The 22567-nt window shown below is 38.6% G+C and overlaps 1 long non-coding RNA gene across 1 annotated transcript; it reads right to left on the bottom strand.

Moving 5' to 3' along the window:
- Positions 1-228: 228 nt before the first annotated feature.
- Positions 229-22520, bottom strand: LOC115924496. Its single transcript, XR_004064332.1, has 4 exons — positions 22187-22520; positions 18474-18587; positions 1328-1514; positions 229-297 (listed from the first exon to the last, which is right to left on the bottom strand). It is a non-coding gene; the product is annotated as an uncharacterized LOC115924496 (long non-coding RNA).
- Positions 22521-22567: the final 47 nt, after the last annotated feature.

The raw sequence follows: 22567 nt of genomic DNA, 5'->3' as shown, positions 1-22567 counted from the left end.
TTTTGGATGCTAATGATAATGATTTTAACACTATTTTAACAGACTGGAGAAAGGTTTAAAAGAAAAATGCAAAAATGACACACAACAAGATGGAAATATATAAAGTGACATTGATATAATTTTGTAGGTGTTTTTTTCAGTCCCTGATTTAGTATAAATACAGTGAGCATTACATACTGTAATTGTACCACCCCCCCCCCCCCCATATTTAATGGGTTGACACGAATGTACTTACCAGCTAGTAGTCTCCCACCAGTATATAGTATTCATTGATTCCAATGAAGTATAGCAGGTTACCTGAAAATATTCATAAGAAAAACTAATGACTTCCCTTCAAAGACAAAAATTAATTACATCAATAATACTGCCAATTAAAACAAGTTACTCATTCACTGCAGATATTATCCATTTTAAATATAGTCATTATATCTTGTTTCTACTAAATCTTGATCACTGTTTTTTTCTTCTCCTTTCCATACGTAAAAACTTACTCAAAACTTGATTATTATTTTGACATCTACATGTACTGTATGTGTCAGCAGAGAATTTTACATTTATGCAACATGTGTGTCTGTGACTTTAATACAGGAGAATGTACATACATTGTGTATACATACCAAACTAACTTACTTCTAATCGTATTATTTTTCATAAGATCAATCATATTTCCAAAAGTTCAACATTGTAGTTATATGTACAATGTACTTGTATGCATATGTCCATATATTTTTAGAAATAAAGTTAATAAGAGAAGAAGGAAAAGGGGATAAACTCAAATGCTTCAATTATTACTATTCTATTATCTACCATCAATGTAGATAATCAAATCATGCTCGCCCTTTTATTCTTTTAAAGCGACACTAAAACGTCACATTACATGTATATCCTCATACAAAATCGTTACTCATTAAACTTTGTCTCTTAATTCAAATATTTTTTAATTTATTAATTCTTAAAATACAATAGTATTGTATTATAAACATTACATACCAGAACCCTATTCGCACTTGCACATGCACTTTCACTGCACCCTCTTGATCAATTTCGTGTGTACAATTATATAATTTAAGAGTTTGCCGCTATTCTCTCGAGGCCGCCATCGATTTCAAGCTTACCGCTCATGATGGCAGTCTCCTGCATTTTTGTAATTTATCTTTTTCTTTTTCATTGAAATTATATTTGTGTTTGTATGTATCTTATTCAATGTACTTAAAAATGTATAATTATGTAAATGAGAAATATTTGTTACTTTATGTATATGATTATGTTTCATTTTGAAATAAAAACAACAAACAAACAAATGTTTCAAACTATGAATAACATTCACCTGCGATTTCCCACATTTGGCGAAGATGATCATCATTTTAGTTTTGTGCGTTCTGTCATACCAGACACCATAGACGGGGCCAGCAACACCCCAGAGAGGGAGAAGGCCGACAGGACGAGGCCATAGAAGAACTGCTTGGTATTGAATTCATTCTTCAGGTAGTCGTTGAGGGTTGGTAGGATTACAGCTAGATTGGAAAAGAAAAGGGAAAGCAGAATTATACAAGATTATATGTTTTTATTTATTTATTCACCACCATTGAAACATTGAAACAAAAGATATATATATAAATGTACAATGACAATGTCAATATAACATAGATACATGACATGAAGTATAAAAAACATCTGAAAGCTAACATGTTATATTTGCACTGTGGCCCAATGTATGGAGCACCAAGTATCAAGCTCTTCATTCTGTACATATTATAAAAATGAATCAGTCATGATAAAAACAAGAAATTAATTCATTTTGAAAGGAATCTTGTTTTTACTTATAGCAGGCGCGGATCCAGGATTTTCCAATAGGGGGGGCCGGAAATTCGAAATTCGCGCAGACCGTTATATAAACTTACCAATACTGACAAGGTCATATTAGAAGCACTGTACTTTAATAGTGTATTGGTACCTACAAACGGGCACAATTTTTTGGAAAGGGACATGCTCACGTCACATCTCTTGTCCGATATCAACATTCCCCGTTTTCAAGTTAGCTCGCGCGCAATTTTTTTTGACATTTCCATCAGTGGGGGCTGAAGCCTCTTGCCCCAATATCTATTTCCTGGTTTAATAATTTGGCGAGTGAGCGAAGCGAGTGAGCGGAAATTTGAGCTTATGTATGTTGTGAAAAGTGTTAATTGTCACCAAAATATACGAGATAAGATATAACAAATGCATATTGGTAATTTTTAAATTTTCGGGGAAAAGAGGGGCTGCAACACCATCACGCATTAACTGCAGGTGTTTTGAAAATCAAATCAGACTCCCCAAAAAATTGTTAACCAAAACGCACGAATCCAGTTTCAAAAATCCAAAAAAATCAGCTTCAGAGGGGGCACATCACCCATCAGACTCCCTCTAAAAGTATTAACCGAATCGCACGAATCTAGTATAAAAAAAAAATCAGCTTCAGAGCTAGAGAGGAACCCCCCCCCCCCCCCCACACACACACACACACACACACCCTGTGCGCGCCAGCGTGAAATTAACGCTGGCGCTAATGCGTAAGCAGGGGCGGAGGAGCTATTTCCAAAGTGGAAAGCACCAACAAAAAAGGGCACCTACAAAGCGAAATCTCTCAGCGAAAATATACATTTTTTTAGACATTGGTATATACCCTTTCATTGTGATCCCATTATCAGGGACGATTTCAATATTTGTTTTTCTTATATATCATACAAGTTATTGCTTAAGCATCACACTTTCGGCTAAGTGTGATGTCTGAATATTCATTTGCGAGCGAGAAAAGCGAGCGAGAAAAAATGTAAGATCTGTGAGGTCGTAGAGTAAAAATTACATCTTATAAGAGGGGGGGGGGGGGATCATGATGGGGTTATAAGCATCACGGAAGACTAAAAAAAATTGGTTTTAAAGTGACATATAATTGTATCATCTATAAATGCGAGCGAGCGAGCGAGCTTTAGGGGAATTCTCTTAGTCGCTTTAATTTGGTGCAAGACTAATGATGAGCAGGTTATGGGGCACGTGCCCCCCCCCCCCCCCCCCCCGATGATGAGAGGTTAAGGGGACACATATCGAAAGGGATAAAGACACTTATTAGAAAAGAAAAGGAGCATGTGTCAAGGTACAAAGAGTAATTATCAAAGGTTCAAACTGGGCACTTCTTACCCTGAAAGGAGGCACTCACCAGAAATGAGATAGGGCACTTATGAGTATGGGAAATGGGCATTTGTCGACGGAAAAGAGGCATCCATCAGAATTGATTTATCAGAGGTGAAAGGGGCATTTATGAAAAGGGGATAGGTCCCTATATAGAAAGGAAAAGGGGCACGATTCAAAATTAAAGGGCAGTTAGCAAAGGTGAAAATGGGCACCCATCATAGATGAAAAGAGTGCTTATCAGGAGGGAAGGGGTACTTTTCAAGTAAAATGAGCATCTCTCAGATTCGAATAGGGGCAATTATCGGAGGTGAAGAGCGCACTGAAGTGAAACGAATTAACTTCATATATATGAAAATGGTCATTTACCAGAGATGAAAAGGGACATTTTTATTTATGAAGGGCCTCATTTTTCTAAATAGCCTTATCAGATAGGAAAGGGGCACATGTGTTGATGAAATGTGCGCTTATCCGAGTTTAAAAGGGGAAGGGGCACTTCTTTACAAAGTAAAAGTGGCCCTTTTGGGGGGGGGGGGTACTTGAAGAGTAGGGCAAACTTTGCCCCCTAACCCTGCCACCCGCCCCATCATCTGAAAATCCAAATGATGTTGTAGGGGCCGGCGCGGCTTTATCATGAGTGCTTTTATGTGAACCTCTTTTTTTATAAATATATTATGCTGGATTCTGACCCAGATTGCACACTCTAAAATGATAGTTGATCATCCCCAATACGCTTGTAGTTCACGTATGCACCCCTTCCTCCTAATTCGTCGTTACCGTCACTGCCATTTACGTATGGCCGGTGTGACCGCGTAGAATGTAACCCGCACCGATCGTCCGACTATTAGAGATCGATCGAGAGCGGACGATCGGTGCGGATTTTATCCGCGCAGAATGTCCGTGTCGGACATTCCGTGTGCGCCTCAAATGTCTGACGGACAATCCATGCGGAAGAGGTCTCGCACCAATAGTCCGCCTGCCGCACCGAATGTCCGTACTCTAGTCCACACATATACATAGTCAATATAGTGGAGGCTGTTAGGGCTAAATAGGGGTTGTTTGGTGCAGATTCTTTTAAAAGCACCAAATTTGCCCCAGAGGTAGATTATACCATACTTTTACGATTTCTTCCGGACGCCAAGAAGGGTACCCTCTGGGTATGCCATATTGGGCAAATTCAAAATGGCCGCCATCTGAGTTAAAGGTCAAGCGTAGTTCGGAAAAGCGGTTGTATGATAATGGTTTATATATTTATGGGGTTTTTGGGGGTCAGAGAATCTGATTATGATATTCTTTCATCAATTTAAGATCTCCTTGGGGCTGCCATACTGGTCATATTGGTCAAATCCAAAATGGCCGCCATCTGATAGTTACAGGTCAAGTATAGTTATGAAAGGAAATGGGCTAGTATGATAAAAGTTGATGAATTCAAAACAGACCATGAATAAAGAAATAAACAGCTTGTTCGATTTGTTTTGAAGCATTATATTCAAAGACCCGGACAGCTTTATCTTTATTATCCATATAAATAACGTCTCTAATCACTGTCAGACGGGAGATAATACCAATACGAAATGCATTAAGCAACGTCTAGACATAACGGTCGAATCTCAACTTTAGTTTTCTCATTCTTCTTTACATTTCGAAGCGTTACATGGGATCTTAATCCTTAATCTTAGTTTAAGCATGCTTTGAATCTGGTCACGCTTCGAAAAGTTCGTGGCCTAGCATTTTGCTTCTGTTGATGATCAAATAGAGAAAGCACCCTTTATAGATCAAGGAGAGTTTGAACAAAGCACGAAGTAGGAGCAGTGCAATTTAAATATCAAGGGATGGATTAGAGTTTATTTCTAAAATGAAATGAAAGGGCTATTTATTTTCATGAGTCCTTTCACTTCATTGAAGAAATAACCTCTCTTTATATCTTAGAGACACTTTCTCTTGAAAGTCAAATAAACTCGAGAGCATCCTAGGGCTCCGCCCTGGAACCCCTGGTAGGGGCTCTTCCAGGCCCCTAAAGCTGTGCCATATTGTACGGATCCATTAGAAAGCAAAATAAGCCCAATAAATAATTTGTATATATATATATATATGTATGTATATATATATATATAGTTCTCCTATGCAAACTTCCTCTGTGAAATGCATACTAAATTCGTTTTCGAGGGTTGGCAATGAAAATAGATAAACAGTAGAAACAGACCATGAATAAAAAATAAACAGCTTGTTCGATTTGTTTTGACGCATTATCTTTAAAAACCCGGACAGCTTTATCTTTATTATCCTTAAAAAATAACTTCTATAATCACTCTGAGATGGAATAAAATACCAAAACGAATTGCCATATGCAACGTCTAGACATAAAGGTTGAATCTCAACTTTATTTTTCTTATTCTTCTTTTAAATTTCGAAGCGTTGCATGGGATCTTAATCCTGTTTTTTTCTACATACATAAATGCCCCCATTTAAGCATACTTGGAATCTGGTCACGCTTCGAAAAGTTCGTGGCCTAGCATTTTGCTTCTGTTGATGATCAAATAGAGAAAACACCCTTTATAGATCAGGGAGAGTGTGAACAAAGCACGAAGTAGGAGCAGTGCAATTTAAATATCAATTTAAAAACCCAGACAGCTTTATCTTTATTATCCTTAAAAAATAACGTCTATAATCACTCTGAGATGGAATAAAATACCAATACGAATTGCATTATGCAACGTCTAGACATAAAGGTCGAGTCCCTGGGGACTTGGATCACGATAATGCCGATAATACTTTACCGATGACCAGATTTCAAGTAAAGTTTACTATAAAGAACCAATTCCGACATTCAGAAATGATTTTCGGTGACTGATGTGTCAGATGTGATCATTCACAAAGGAAAGGCCAGCACACAAAAACAAATTACATTTCCTCTCTCAGCTCTCTTTATGTTCATGTAATCTTTGTAAAAGTTCGTTCCCGATTTTGGCGCATGCGGAGTGTGCAATTACGAACTCGCTAATGGTTAAAAGAACATCATAATCAGATTATCCGACCCCGAAAACCCAATGAATTCATCAACTTTTATCATACTAGCCCATTTCCTTTCATAACTATACTTGACCTGTACTCAGATGGCGGCCATTTTGGATTTGACCAATATGATGAGTAAGGCAGCCCCAAGGAGACCTCAAATCAATGAAAGAACATCAAAATCAGATTCTCTGACCCCCAAAACCCTATAAATATATAAACTATAATCATACAACCGCTTTTCCTTTTGGAACTACGCTTGACCTTTAACTCAGATAGTGGCCATTTTGGATTTGCCCAAGATGGCAGTCCCAGAGAGCGCCCTTCTTGGCGTCCGGCAGAAATCGTAATAGTATGGTATAATCTACCTCTGGGGCAAATTTGGTGCTTTTAGAAGAATCTGCACCAAAATATCCCTAACAGCCCCCACTAATACAAGTATAATTATACTTAATGGATGAAACGACTGGATAACCCATATTCAGCTTTGCCAGCTAGCTAGGGACTACACTACAGGTCTTCCGGAGCGGGTCCATGGGGGAGGGAGGGGGCGCGGGGCGAGAGGGTCTTGACCCCAAACCGCCAAAAAAAAAAAGAAGAGAGAGAGGGAGAGAGAGAGAGTCAGAGAGAGAGAAGGTAAAGCGGAGAGTAAGGGAAAGGAAGAAGAGGAAGAAGAAAAGAAAGGGGGAAAAGAAGGAGATCGGGGGCAAAAGGCCTTTGCCACCCCCTCCCCCCTCCCCTCAGCAAAAGAGAGAGAGAGAGAGAGAGAGAGAGAGAGAGAGAGAAAGAAGGAAGGAAAAATAAAGGAAAGGGAAAGAAGAGACAAAGGGAAAGGAAGAAGAAAAGAAAAGGGGAAAGAAGGAGATCGGGGAGCCGCCGAAAGGGCTTTGCTTCCCAGGTTGTTGCCCCCCCCCCCCCCAAGCAAAAAGAAAGAGAGAAGGAAGAGAAGGGAAAGAAAAAAGGGAAAAGAGGAGATAAAGGGAAAGAAAGAAAAGAAGGGGATATCAGTTGCAGTTTTCCCGCCAACAAGTTGGGGATCGGGGGGAGGGCAAATGGCCCTTGTCCCCCCCCCCCCTTCTACAGCAAACTTAAAAGAGAGAGAAAGGAAGAGAAGGGAAAGGGAAAGAAAAGAAAGGTACGGGAGATCAATTGTGATTTTTCCTATCACGCGGTGTGGATCGGGGGCGAAAGGCCTTCGCCTGCCCTCCCCTGGCAAACAAAGAGAGAGAGAGAGAAGGAAGGAAAAGAAGGGAAAGGGAAAGAAGAGAGAAGAGGAAAGGAAGAAGAAAAGAAAAATGGGAAAAGAAGGAGATCGGGGGGCGGAAGGGCCTTGCCGCCCATGCTGTTGCCTCACCCCCCCCCCCCCCCCCCCCCGCAAAACAAGAGAGAAGGAAGGAAAGGGTATGAAACAAAAGAAGAAAAGAAAAGAAGGGATATCAGCTGGGAAAGAGGAGAGCTAAAATGGAACACAAAAGAGGAAGAAGAAAAGAAAAGGGTGAAAAGAAGCAAAGATCAGTTGCGATTAATCCCACCAAATTCGTGTGGATCGGGGGGAGGGGGCGAAAGGTCCCTGCCTCCCTCAGCAAACTTAAATGTGTGAGAGAGAGAGAGAGAGAGAGAGAGAGAAGTAAGGGAAGGGAAAGGGGGGAAAAAGAGGAAGAAGAAAGGTAGGGGAGATCAGTTTGTCCCGATTTATACCCCTCCCCCCCCCCCCCTTAGCAAAGAGAGAGAGAGAAGGAAGGAAAAGAAGGGAAAGGGAAATAAGAGAAAAAGAAGAAGAAAAGAAAAAAGCAAAAGAAGGAGATTGGGGGCCGGAAGGGCCTTGCCGCCCATGCTGTTGTCCCCCCCCCCCCCCCCCCCCCCCCGCGCCAAACAAGAGAGAAGGAAGAAAAGGGAAAGAAACAAAAGAGGAAAAGAAAAGAAGGAATATCAGTTGCAATTTTTCTGCAAACAAGATGTGGATCGCGGAGAAAGGCCTTTGTCTCTGCCCCCTCCCCTCCCCGACCACCCCACCCCCTCCCCGCCAAAAAAAAGAGAGAAAGAAGGGAAAGGGAAAGAGGAGAGCTAAAATGAAACACAAAAGAGGAAGAAGAAAAGAAAAGGGTGAAAAGAAGCAGAGATCAGTTGCGATTAATCCCACCAAAATCGCGTGGATCGGGGGGAGGGGGCGAAGGGCCCCTGCCACCCTCAGCAAACTTAAATGAGAGAGAGAGAGAGAGAGAGAGAGAAGTAAGGGAAGGGAAAGGGGGGAAAAAGAGGAAGAAGAAAGGTAGGGGAGATCAGTTGCAATTTGTCCCGATTTATACCCCTCCCCCCCCCCCCCCCTTAGCAAAGAGAGAGAGAGAAGGAAGGAAAAGAAGGGAAAGGGAAATAAGAGAAAAAGAAGAAGAAAAGCAAAAAGCAAAAAGAAGGAGATTGGGGGCCGGAAGGGCCTTGCCGCCCATGCTGTTGTCCCCCCCCCCCCCCCCCCGCGCCAAACAAGAGAGAAGGAAGAAAAGGGAAAGAAACAAAAGAGGAAAAGAAAAGAAGGAATATCAGTTGCAATTTTTCTGCAAACAAGATGTGGATCGCGGAGAAAGGCCTTTGTCTCTGCCCCCTCCCCTCCCCGACCACCCCACCCCCTCCCCGCCAAAAAAAAAGAGAGAAAGAAGGGAAAGGGAAAGAGGAGAGCTAAAATGAAACACAAAAGAGGAAGAAGAAAAGAAAAGGGTGAAAAGAAGCAGAGATCAGTTGCGATTAATCCCACCAAAATCGCGTGGATCGGGGGGAGGGGGCGAAGGGCCCCTGCCACCCTCAGCAAACTTAAATGAGAGAGAGAGAGAGAGAGAGAGAGAGAGAGAAGTAAGGGAAGTGAAAGGGAAAGAGGAGAGAAAGGGACAGAAAACAAAGAGGAAGAAAAGAAAAGGAATTAGGGAAGATCAGTTGCGATTTTCATTGGTTCTTCTATCATCAATTTGCAATTATCATTGTACAAATGTATTTATATATTCATTTATTTATTCTTGTTTGATAACAAAAATATGAATATAAACTCATAAACTCATAACAGCAACAAAATTAAATGTAGAAGGAAACTATCTTGCTGGGAGCAAGAAGCGCAAAAATTATCATGCATTTGCATGTACATGTCAGTGTATCATTAATATAATTCATATTGTTTAATTACATCTTGTGAAATAGTATGCATTCAAGCTTTGGGGATTTTTTGTTGGTGTATTTGTTTGAAAGAAAGCGTTTGGAGCTTATAATGCACATGTTGCAATTTCAGGTGCAACTTAGTGTTCAAATATGGAACACGCACGGCCAGGCACTAGTGTAGGAAATCTTCAAATGTTAATCAAGTATATGACTAAATTACTTGTCTGTTGCCTTACGAAAAAGTTTATATTTAGTCAGGCCTGAATTGAGTCGCAAAACAATTATTATGTTAAAAGGAAAAAAAACATATGTGATGACATTCGAAATTCCCCAATAACCAATACGATTGGAGAGCGAGTACTCGTTTTTGTTTTTCTTCAAAACTTACTCAACTATAAATAGCTGGCCCGGATACTTGAGCCTCTCACAAAACGCAAGTATAGGCCTGATGTGTCGTCAGTGGCGTCGCTAGTCCTTTTTCAGTGGGGGGGGGGGGGATAGAGGTCAACGATTCCCGACAAAACAAGCCACCAATTAATTACCGACAAAATCAAATGTTCCAATATCTACAAATTTAACCCTATAAACCCGGGGCCAAAGGCTAAATTGTTATGCGCAAATGGTCATTGTCGTCGACGACATCAATATACAAATTATTTCGTCAACTTAGTAAGCATCATAGCTATATATTTTAATGCAGGCGCGTAGCTAGGATCTTATTTCAGGGATGGGCTGTATTGAGCAAGCGAATCACTTAAAGAGTGCGCAAAGCGCTCCCTAGGTGGGGGAGGGGATGGGTGAAAGGCATCCCGCGCGAAGCGCAGTAGCTTAGACGTTCCATTAAATTATTACGAAAAGAAGACGATTTGTTGTACCGTTCTCGACTCTTAATCCTTGTCTGAATTCAGTTTCCCCATCCCACACGAAGCGCGGAGGCTTAGACGTTTCATTAAATTATTACAGAAAGAAAACAATTTGTTGTATACCGTTCTCTACTCTTAAGCCTAATTGTCTGAATTCAGTTTCTCCCCCTCTCGTGCGAAGCCCGGGAGCTTTGACGTTTCATTAAATTATTAGAAAAAGAAGACGATTCATTGAACCGACTCTAAATCATTGTCTGAAGTTTCAAAAATGTTTCTTTGTCCGATAAAAAGTCACAGCTTTAAGGGGAACAAATTGCTGGCCGACCGACATAAAAAATACCACCGACTTCAACCCCACACCCCCCCCCCCTTTAGCGACGCCCCTGAATGTAGAGTGGCCTGAGCGGGTAGGCACAGGGCGTGGTTCTAAACTTACAGAGACACTTCGATGAAGACACCTTTATTTCATGATTGCGTGTGTTGAACTGCCATGGGCTTTACAACTTTAAACCTCCATGGTTTATTTTGCATATATAGGGATTTACATGATCATTTATATAATAAAAGGAAATAATGAATATTCAAATATCATAGGTAGCAAATAAAGGATGACTAACAGAGGAATGAAAACAAACAGATAGGAGAGGATGATCAAGCATAATGATGTGCACCAATCTATACATGTGAATTACTAAGTAGCCTGTTCACACTACAGCTCTACAATAACAAAGCATTTGTAGCCTTACTTTTAAGCAGTTGAAGAAATTAATAAAAGTAGGCCTACTTGAAGAAATCGTTGAATTATAAGATATTCAGTTTATTTTATTAAGTATGACAAAACACACATTTAACACCTTTGGAAAAAATAATACCCCAGGAACGTGAAAAACAAAACTTTTATTGTCACACATGCCTATAATCGGACATATTTAAAAACGGAAATTTGGCACTTTGTCTTTGTCTTTAATTTGCACCTGAAAATAAATTCTTTGTTCCTCGTCTATGTCATCGCGGCGAAAAATTTCAGACTTTTCTTCTTTTCATGCAGCCTCAGACAAATGTGCCAAAGAAGTTCTGTCTTCTTGTATTCCTGAAAACAAAGTTTGGGCAATAGTTTTCAAGTTCAGTTTATCTTTACGAGATTTCGTGTAATATTAAGCTTTGGTTGAGATTTCTTTGGGTCATTGTACTTATCGGAGAAGTTTTGATCCGTTTCAAGACAGAGAATGTTCTCTCGCAAGTTGCCGTTGTAACCGGGATTGTAAGGTAAATGAGAAGAAGGATGTGCACCTCTGAGAATGATCTCTGATAGATTGGACTGTTGTTGAAAATCTCACAGACCCCCTCCCCCCTCCCCCCCCCCCCCCCCCTCCCCCCCCCCTCCACCCCCCCCCCCCCTGCGTACGCGCCTGCATGTGCATCCCTTCCTCCTTATTCCCTTATCCATCGTTACGGTCACTACCATTTGAGTAGGGCCGGCCCCCTCCTTAATAACGACTCCAAAGCCATCAAGAATGACCCCATAATTTATAGATTACCATTCTGCCGTTCTTTGGAGGGGCCGGGCGCGGCCTTTTCAGAAGTGTTTCTACACTAACCTTTTAATGCACTCCGGCTTAACATAAACAAGCATGCTAAGATTGTTTTGAAAAGAAGCATAATTTCGACTCGTATCAGTTTCGCATAACCTAAAAATAAGAATACGGCCAGTCACCCCTTCCCCCCCCCCTCCCCTCAATGCATCCGCCTTCACGCACCCCCTTCCCTTTGTCTTTCCCTTATTCGTCGTTACTGTCACTAATTTTTAGTGCCATTTCGTTGTCTTTCTTTCTCCCCGGCTCCTCTCTTCTTTTTCTTTCCTCTTTTTTGAACTCTCTCTCTCTCTTTTCTTTACTTTTTTGTTCTCTTTTCTTTTATCTTCTCCTTTTTCCCCCTTTTTTTCCTTCTTTTTTTCTTTCTCTTTTTTCCTTCTCAATTTTTTTTGCTTCGCCTATAGGGGGGGCCGCGGCCGTTTCGGCCCACCCCTGGATCCGCCACTGCTTATAGGTAGTACTTGATATTACAGAATTATGGTGATTCGGGATGAGGAGGTCGGCACTTTGTCCTCCATGGGTGTACAACTCAATACAAGTAATTGTTCCACTGACTGAAGGAAGTACTAATCTTGATTAATTTTCAATGTGTAACTCAATGGAAAACCCGGGAGTACATGGCACTGTATTACAAAGCTTTAATAGCAACTGATCGTGCAATTATTTTTAGTGATTGATTGCAACTTGAGTTGATGATTATGTATATCTACAATCAAACAAAAAAACTTAAAGATGAAGTTGAGTTCTGGTCATGCGATTGCATTATGAAAGAAACAAATCGATCAGAAAGGGTTGATCATCTAGCATATAAGTACTGGTGTGTACTGCAAGGTTCTGGAATCATCAAAATAATAAGAAATTTGGCCCAGCCTTGGTGAAGTTACAAGCACTGTACACAGAAAGATGTATGGGACCACACGAACATGTGGCAATTTTTATGCTGTTATATGCCATATTAAGACATTTGAAGAGCCATACTTTTCAGGGAACATTTCTAATCTGATGTTCTTCCACACTTGCAAAATAACGATGATAAGGCTCACAAATTAATATTCACCTCTTCCCAGAACTCAACCTTCTCTTTAATCGTATGATTAAGCGCCTGTAAGCCTGGGACTGGGAGTGTACTCGAGTACCTCATTACACGGTGTTGCACAGCCTTACGTACATGTATGATCGATTGCTAAGCTTTGTGTTGCAGTGCCACAAGACTAAAGTTACATGTACATGCATTACCGGTATACAGCATGACTCTTTACAGTCATACTTCATAAATAATGGCTATTTGGGCTGTCATTTGGGCTGCCATAATTATATAAAAGGTTTTGACACAGGGCTTAAATTAATCCAAGGCCACCAAGGCCATGGCCTTGGATGCCCCTTTGATTGCCTCAATGCCCCTCTCATTGGCTTTGGAGATTTTGTGTGCCCTTTCCAAGTCTTCCTATTTATGCTGTAATGTAATGTGCCCTATAGAAAAGTGGCCTTGCCCTAAAAATATTGAAATTTAAGGCCTGTTGACATCAATACAAAGTTGAAATAAATCTGTCAACAAAACATTTTTTTTCTTGGCAGATCATCAGAGAACAGACACCCCCCCCAAAAAAAAAAGGTTTATTTTTGCCTTGCATCTATTAATGCACCTATTGACACAGAACTTTTTATCCTTTTGAGTAAATTAAAGTTTCCTCAAGGATCTGCAAATCAAATAGAAAACCAACAATGACTTTGCAATTTGTAGCTATATCAATGATGGGTTGATTGATGCATGATCATACAGTACAATCATGCCATATTTACGGTGTATTTTGAACTCTCCGATATCCCTGGTTTTGTTTTGTTTTGTTTTTAATCTCCTACAAGGCCTACCCTGTGTACTGTAAAGATTATGTTGACAAATAAAACTCAGTTTAATTGTAGCTCCATTCTTCTGATGATATCTACATACCGGTAAAAACATTTATTTTAAAAAACTTTTTAAAAAATACCTGTTGATAATGGCCCTACATGTAGTTTAAGAACAGAACATGTGTAGACCAGGGGATATTTACATACATGCAAGGATGACATATTCTAGCATTTTAATGCATTTTTACTGTGATATAATCATACATGTATGTATTTCACAAGAAAGCTGACCTATCAATCAAGGGTCATTGCTATAAATTGATCTTCTATGGATAAAGATTAAGAATGAATTAAGGGCTTAAATTTGCATTCATCCATACACAATATTTTCAATACTCATTATTATAGACAGGTCACTGTGAAAACTTTGTGGACAAATACATCTGCAGACCTTGTGCAAACAGTTCAATGTACAATCTACAAAAGGAAATTACTCGCTTGCTTAGAACTGTAGGTGTACAAACTAAAGTAAAGTGACAATGAACTTTCATGACATGTGCAGATACATGTACTGTACATGGTACATGGTCTCACCCTTCGTATTTTAGTATTTATAAATACAGAGCAAATATTGAATGTCGCCAGGTGTATGTCACCTGCAATATATATGCTCCCCTCCCTCTCCCTCGATGAATTATTTCAAAATTGAAATTTGTTCAACACTTTTTAAAGTCCAGTACATAATTCTTTCTCAAATACTTTGCCGTCTACAAGTACAATACTTTTAGGATTATCTTTCCACCATATGATGCACCCAAACCCTCTAGACTACCACATTGTCTGGAATACCAGTATACATGTACTGTATATCGCCAAACCTGTCTGTTAAGGCCACCCATGGGGAAACAGACAAAAGTGGCCACTGTAGACAGGTGGCCTTTCTAGACAGGTTCTACATTACACTTTTTTTCTCGAGGGAGGCAAAGATATGGCCGACTACACTGTATAGAGAGGTAGCCACTACATGTAATTAGACAGGTCTGAATGTATATGAAGTATGTGTACATGTACGTGATAAATTTGACTGTGGCAGTTCACAGTTTCTGTAATTACTCAACCATAGTAAATGAATTAACAATATATTACATACATGTAGCGCTAGATTTTTATTCGAAACAATGCCTTCATGTATTCTCCCGCTTTCCTGTTATTTCCTCAGGCTCAGCTTACAGGTATTTTGATAATTGTCATGTGCACTCAAATGATTACAAGTGTGAGGAATCTGTGCATTTCCTGGAGAAGTTTGTGCAGGGTTCTCGATCATCAAACCGATGATTTTTTTTTATTGAGTATTGAATGTGTATCTCTTCTCTTCTTCTTCTTCTTCTTCTTCTTCTTCTTCAAGATAATCTGCCTCCTTCAATACTGAAGATTCTTGCAGATGCCGTATACTCGGCCTGATAGGGGTGTGCAGGTGGACCATTACACCGAGGTTTCCCCCTACTCTTGTACGAAAAGTGCAATGGGTTCTTAACGTGCAAGGGTGGTGACTCTCCTGTACACGGGGCCTCCATTTAACGTCCTATCCGAAGGACGGAGTGTTTTCCACTTGACATAACCTGCGTCTATGAACAAGGGAAGGGGCACGTTAGCACACAACGCAGACTTCAGTCATCCGCCTCGGTGGGAGTCGAACCCGGGATCTTTGGTTCGACAGGCAGACGCTTTACCGACTGAGCCAACTCGAACATGTCTTAGCAGCCATCTCTCTATAAAGACCACCTGTCTGTAATGGTCACCTTTATTGTCTTCCTCTAGATAGAACTCTAGGAAGAGTCAGAAATCATATGCACCATACATGTATGCCTTTACTGAAAGATGGTGCAATTATAGTGGTAGCGGTGTCGGTAAAATTTCCTGCCTTTCAATAATAGCATTGAGATATTCATGCATGTGGCCACCGACTTCATGCCTTCAGTGATAATAAAGTATATTCATTTCATAACACAATATTATTGTGGTAATTAAATCAACATTCTGATCATCAATTAACATTCAATTAACATTCTGATCATGAATGTATAAATGTCAAGTACATGTACTCACACTTGTCAAAATAAATGGGCCTAAAGTTGGTATTGGTTTCAGTTTGGAATTGATCTGACACAGAAACATGTGACCAGACTCACACAATGAATGAATCATACCATGGAGGTTGTAACAAGGCTACATCCTAAATGAAATCCACATACCCACGCATGTATCCATGGTAACAGATTCCAACAATACCCAATGTTGTAATCCGGCCATAGACTATTGAATTCTAATATGCAGACACAATTTGATCAATGATCAAACCCTTGGCAGACATTGTCATTGTGAGGAACAGTGTCTGCAAAGTGAGACTAGCTGGTAACTCCTTGGTGATCGGAGACTTTAGGCTATTACAGCATACTGCAGTATGCTCTGTACTTAAAGTTAGGTCCAACTTAAAATCCATCTTAGTCTTTGTGAAACACCCCCTGGTATAATAATAGGAACCTCTCAAGTCTCAATGCAAAAGTAGGAATGGAGTGTATTTTGCTTTTCATTAGTTCCAATGCATCAATTTGTGATTTCATATTACATATACACTGTACATATGCATACTACACACGGTTTCATTAAAAAATGGAGAAAAAAAAGAATGATCATATGTACATGTAAATACAAGCTACATGTAGTCTGCTTCATCTCAATGGTCTGTAATTTAGAAATTCAGTAAACTCGTGAGCCTCTGTCTCAAATCACATTTAACAATTTTAATAAGGAAACCATATAAAAGCTCAAGCTACAATGTAACTCCTTTATCAACTCTGATTTTGAACAAAAGCCAGAACCAAACGTCAGGTTTCAATTCTAGATATGAGCCAATTTCATTTTGGACATATGCCACACATGAACAGGTAAAGTTGGCAGAAATTAATTCACTAAAAAAAGAAATAATATATCATACATCCATACAATTTTAAGTATATCAATTCTTGATCTTTTCATTTGCTTTGTACAAAAAAGTTTCTTACAGGGACGATCTGTAATTCCACTGTGAGCTAGTGTGTGCCTCTACCAGCACATTCCAGCTAATAATAGATTTAAACTTTTAAAGTACCACCGTAATGAGCTGCAGGTTATCGATTCTCACTGGTATTAACAAACTTAAGTGTTATCTATATGTAACACAGAGATTAAAAAGTTTGTGGCTACTGTAGTAGAGATTAGGTACAAATCAAAGTTCAATCCATATAATCGTACGACCCTCATGACACAAAATCAAAGATTTGCCAATGATTACATTGGCCATACAAAGCGCATGACAGAAGTGTGATGTTTTTTTTACCTACCGGTAGTCCTTAATGAAGCATCAGGCTAATAAAAAGTTTGTACATACATGTACATGTATACCTTGGTCTAAGACCTTGATTTAAATTATATTCCAACCTTGATTTGCATTATATTCCAACCTTGATTAATACATTACCGGTATATTCCAACCTTGATTTGCATTATATTTCAATCTTGATTCACATGATATTCCAAAATTTCCAATCTTGCTTTAATCAATCTTGATTTGCATTATATTCCTATCTTGATTTACATTAATATTGATTCACATATATTCCAACCTTGAATCATTCAAAGATGAGAGTTCAATTATTGCTTTGTAATTTTGATATACTAGATTCAAAGGCTGTATGCATTCATATTCCCTTTTTTCCAAATCTACCATAACATAATTGTATGCTATTTTTTCTTCTCTCTCTTCTCACCATTATGCAAGTATTTTATGATTTGTTAAAACATGCAATGTTCTTGTTCTAGATCTACTAAAACTACTTGTAATTTTTTAACTGGCATGATGTGAACAAAAGCTACATTTATACTTACTGTACATGTACATGTAGTATGAACATTTTAAAAGATCTTTATCATTCATTGATTTTGGCAAATTAAGTTAATTTCAAGTTCCTTGTTTGTTGAGAAAACTTTTATGAGGGGAAAATGTCAATATAACCCACTCATGATGATCATCATCACTGTGTAGCCTACATGTACATGTAGTGAATGCAAACCCTATTGCTACTTACCTAACTGTACTTTACCTGATTTTGACTCATAAGTAGATTTACTTTTTAGCAATCCAAGGTACCTGTAATCTTTCTATTATTCAGTACTGTCTACAGTTTTTTGTATTCCAAACACAAATCTGCTTCTCTGATTGTTCTGCTTTTATCCGCTGCAATTTATAATGTGGCTGGAAATCTCCTTTAGGGCGATTCTGTGCAATGTGTCCCTTTAATACAATACATGACATTTATCCATACTTACATGTATTTAGGGGGGGGGGGGGGGATTTTCACAAAGATCCTACATGTAAAGTCGAACTTAACTCTAAGCTGGACTTCAAAATTATGGAGAGCCATATACTGTACATATATGTAGCCTTAAAATGAAATATATTCAAAAGTGAAAAATCAAATATTTAAGACTTTTTTATAAATTCCACAACAAGGACATGAAATCTCCTCGATAATAGAAAATATAAATTATTTGAATCAACATTATGCCTTTTAAAATAACTTTTACAAAATATTCTCATCAAAGATGCTAACGGCTTTCCATAATTCTTAAGTCCAACTTAAAGAAAAGTTCAACTTAGGATCTTTGTGAAACACCCCCCAGTACATGTATCAAGAGATTCTTCATTTCTCCTTCTTTTTAATTATGAGGAAAAGGGACACAGCGTACATGTACATGTTCTTTCAGGATACAGAGAATTACCCTTTGAAGAAAAAAGAAATTGTTCAGATTCACTTACCATACTCAATCCCAGCAAACAGGAAGAATAAGCTTGTGCAGACCTGAGATATTAACTTCTTTCTCTTCAAACTCACGTTGAGCTGCCACTTCATGCTGCTTGCTTGCTTGCTTCCTGGAATTATATAAAGGTTAATGAACTAAAGGTCAAAGGTCAAAGGTCAAGACGTTACATATGATATTATGATTTGTTCATTATAACCAATGACTACTGAACTCTAAAAAACCCAGACCAACCAGTTCCCATACAGTGTAGGTACCGGTAATGTGTTCTCATACGTGTTTGATAAAGGGCAATGTTTACAACTCTTGAAATAATTTCATTTGTATGAAAGCAAAAATTGTAAGAGAAACTTCATGACAAAATTTTGAAATAAATCAGACAAATAATAAGAGAGTTATGAATGTTTGAAATATGAGGTCACTAACTATGCGCATCTCAAACTGGCAATTTTGTACTGGTAAGTTGATTGTGACGTACTGTACATGTCAAGTGTAGTCATGGATAACTCTTCCCGTTTGTTTTGTTTTAAAATATTGTACCGGCCGTCATCGACCGCATCGCCCCTACCTTCCCTCACGGCGAGCCTGGTATTTGTGGCCATATCTCGTGAAAGAGAGATAGGAAGCGATGTATCTTATAAAATCCTAATTCGTTTCAGTCAAAATATATGACTTATAGAAATACAGGTAAATGGAATACTAAATTGACACTCAAAAAGAAGAACACATTTGTTTGAGACAAGATTTTAGTTTGAACACAAAAACAAAAACTTCATTTAATCATTTCTTTCTTTACATCAATAATTTTATCGCCACTGTTACAAATTTAATAAGTCTTTATATAATATATATATATACACACAAGTTAATACTCATGTTTATAAAAATCTGTCTGTTATAACACTGTAAATTGGTAATGGACTTTATATTAACTTTAAGAAACTATACCTGTTTGTTTATGAAGGAGAGTTTAGAAATTAGCCAATGTTATTTAAAGTTCTTTGTTTAAGTTTGGACCAATTTGTTGGGCGGCTCTTGCGAGTCGTCGTTGGACCAATTTGTTGCGCGATTCTCCCGAATCGCCCCGAATCCGAAAAATCTATCTTATATATACACTGTATGCGTACGTGGGGGAAATCTATGCGCGTGCTGTAAGCAACGCCGCGATCATGCACAGAGCTAGATGCGCGCGTACACATTGCAACTGGTCTTTATATAGTTCAAAATCCTTATTAATTCAATATTAAATGCTTATTTATTCCAAACGTTACACTGCTTAAGTAATGGAAACATTACAATGTGTTTATTTGAAACTTTATACAAGGCATAAGATAAATATTTCAAGCTCTCCTTTGTAATAAGAGCAGAAATTTAACAAACAAATATTTCATAGCATGAATTTGGGATTCACTGTCATATTTACATAATGCGCGTAAACCGCACAACCTGAATTCCGATCCTAGTTAATAAACTAAAGAAGTACAAAATTCGAATTCTCTTAAGTTTTTGACAAGAGATTGTTAAGACAATAATATGATATTAGGGATAATTTGCTTGTCTATCTGAATAAATATACAACTTAATCACATATTTCATAAATAATGAATTTTTAGGCATATTACTACGATTTATAGATTGGATCTAGTGAGTAGTGTGTCGGAAGCAACGTACGCGTATGCTTCCGGTTGTGTTTATACGTGAAGCCGTTCATACTAGACTTCTTCAACCTGAAACTTTTGCTTGTAAGCAGGTATTTATACACAAAACACACACAATCCAGACTATATCTCGCAGCGGTACTTCTGGAATAAAGTTAATCGAGATAATGTTTACCTATAAATGAAGAATGTGAAGGAAGTGATGAGAAATAGGCTGGCTGAATGCAAGATCTCGGAGTGAGCGAGAGAGAGAGAGAGAGAGAGAGAGCATAGAGAGAGAGAGAGGGAGACAGAGGAGAAAAGACAGAAATAAGACAAGATTGAGAAAAGAAAGGATGGGATGATTCAAGCTGCATGTTTTCAGAAGTTTCAGATAAAAGATATGACAGCTAGCATGGAAGTCAGTTTACAAGTATAATATTGTGAGGGTGGATCGTTACAATATCATTAATTTCTGTTTTTCTCCAAGTGCCTTCTCCGAGTTCTCCCTTCGGTGCACTACTAAAAATATAATACTTGATAGTATATTTTCATACAGAAGGTCCTTGGAATAGAAAATACCCTCCTGTCTCCCGGGTCATACATTTTGAGAAAAAAAATGACACTTTACGTCTTTAATCATTTTGTGCCTTGTGTGTCGGAACAAACTGAAAAGTTGTCCAGCACTACATGTACAGTATGGTGTGACCAAAGTTTGCGCGTGACCTAAGTTCGCTATCTCAAAAACTCAGTAAGATTTTGAAAATCTGATATCACCAATGGAAAGAGGAACATAAAATTACCCAGAGATAAAACTTTCTTTGGAATTGGGTACGAAATTGTGAAAATATTAACAAATGATCGGCAAATTTTGCAATCTTTTGCGTCCGTTCCGAAAAATGATCCACTTACCGGTAATTTTCAATTTGAGAGCAGATTTCCTCAAAATTGTAAGTAAAAAGTGGTACCAACTGATTGTATGATATCTTGCCTTGCAAATTATGATATTACCTTATTTTTGATGGATCACATTTTTTGATAAATCAACTGTTAACCCCCGTGCGTGAAGTTAGGTCTCGTTGTTTTTATGACTTTTTTTAACGGAACGCGCACGCACGATCGAACATTTAATTTTTAGATCACGATATCTCAGAAATCCTTCGACAATAAATTTTCTAGTTGAACCAATCTGTAGTAAAAAACTTTGCCGTCTATTTGGTAATAATTGAAAAATTTGAGTAGAATATGAGAAATTATAGATCGAATATCACATTTTGTAATATGTTCTAAAATGTCCGCGAACTTTGGTCACCCCTTCATACAGCACAGTGACATTACAAAATCAGTTAATTTGAAGTTCCCATACGAATAGTGATTATCTTCAACTTTTCAAAATTCGTAACTTTTTTATTGTTTTGTCCCATTTTGTTTAAACTTTGACAAGTCTGCTTCTCTTCTGAATCTTCTGATTCTGCTATCCTGTAGTGTTGTTGGATTTCCCTATTTGTTTTACATGGTTCCCATAATCAAATTTTAAGTAAAGATATAGACTTTTCTAGGAACCTATCTTGGGTACAGGTAAAGACGCCAAGTTAATATGATTTAGATCAGCACTACCGTAATCTGCACTATTACACTTAGCTCAGCTAATATTCAATTGTCTGTTGAAAGCCCTTTTTAAATTTTACCCTAAAACTGCCCTCAGTAACATGATCATGACGATTAAAATTTGTCTCTTAATTTTTGTTCTTTCTTTACAGCATTATAACACCCTAAATTACAGCGTTATTATGCCCTAAAATACAGCATTATATTACTATTAGGGCGTTAAAACGCTGTAATTATGCCGTATTAGGGCATACTAGGGCGTTATAATCCGTATTTTAGGGCATGTACAACGCCTTTATTTTAAGAAAGACAAAAAATTGGCGGATATCAGCTACCATACATGTAGATCTAGATACCGTATAGATTTATGTGAGGTAGGCCTAATAAAAAGCTCCTAGTATTACTAAACTATAAGCTAAGCCTGGCCTGGACTGATCTGATGTGAAGGATATGTGGGTCGACTCACGCTCATGCAGGCACCACCAGCGAAGGGAGAAGAAGTAGTGGGGTCGGTCAGGCAGGTGTTCCAATGAAGTTTCCGTACCTCAACGTCTCAACAATTCCTCAGCTGATGAGGCACCAACAATGAGCCAGTATCATGCAATAGAGATTTAATTAACGACGTAAGTTCCATATCATCATGAAGTCAGTGTTAACTAAATTCCCCTCCTTCCCAGCTTTTAGCAGTTGAAGCCTGACAAAGTAAGGATCAAGAGCTATTGCAGGTGACTTTTCTAGAACATGGTGGTCGAACTAGCTGGAGCCTAGAGGCGGAACTGGAAGTAGGGTTTGCGGTAATCGGTACGTACCTGTACTGTACGTACGTCGCGTCGCGACCTCAGCTCGG

This window comes from Strongylocentrotus purpuratus, unplaced genomic scaffold, assembly GCF_000002235.5.
Source record: "Strongylocentrotus purpuratus isolate Spur 01 unplaced genomic scaffold, Spur_5.0 spur5_scaffold_16, whole genome shotgun sequence".
Lineage (NCBI taxonomy): Eukaryota > Metazoa > Echinodermata > Echinoidea > Camarodonta > Strongylocentrotidae > Strongylocentrotus > Strongylocentrotus purpuratus.
This window is presented reverse-complemented; position numbering and strand designations above follow the sequence as displayed.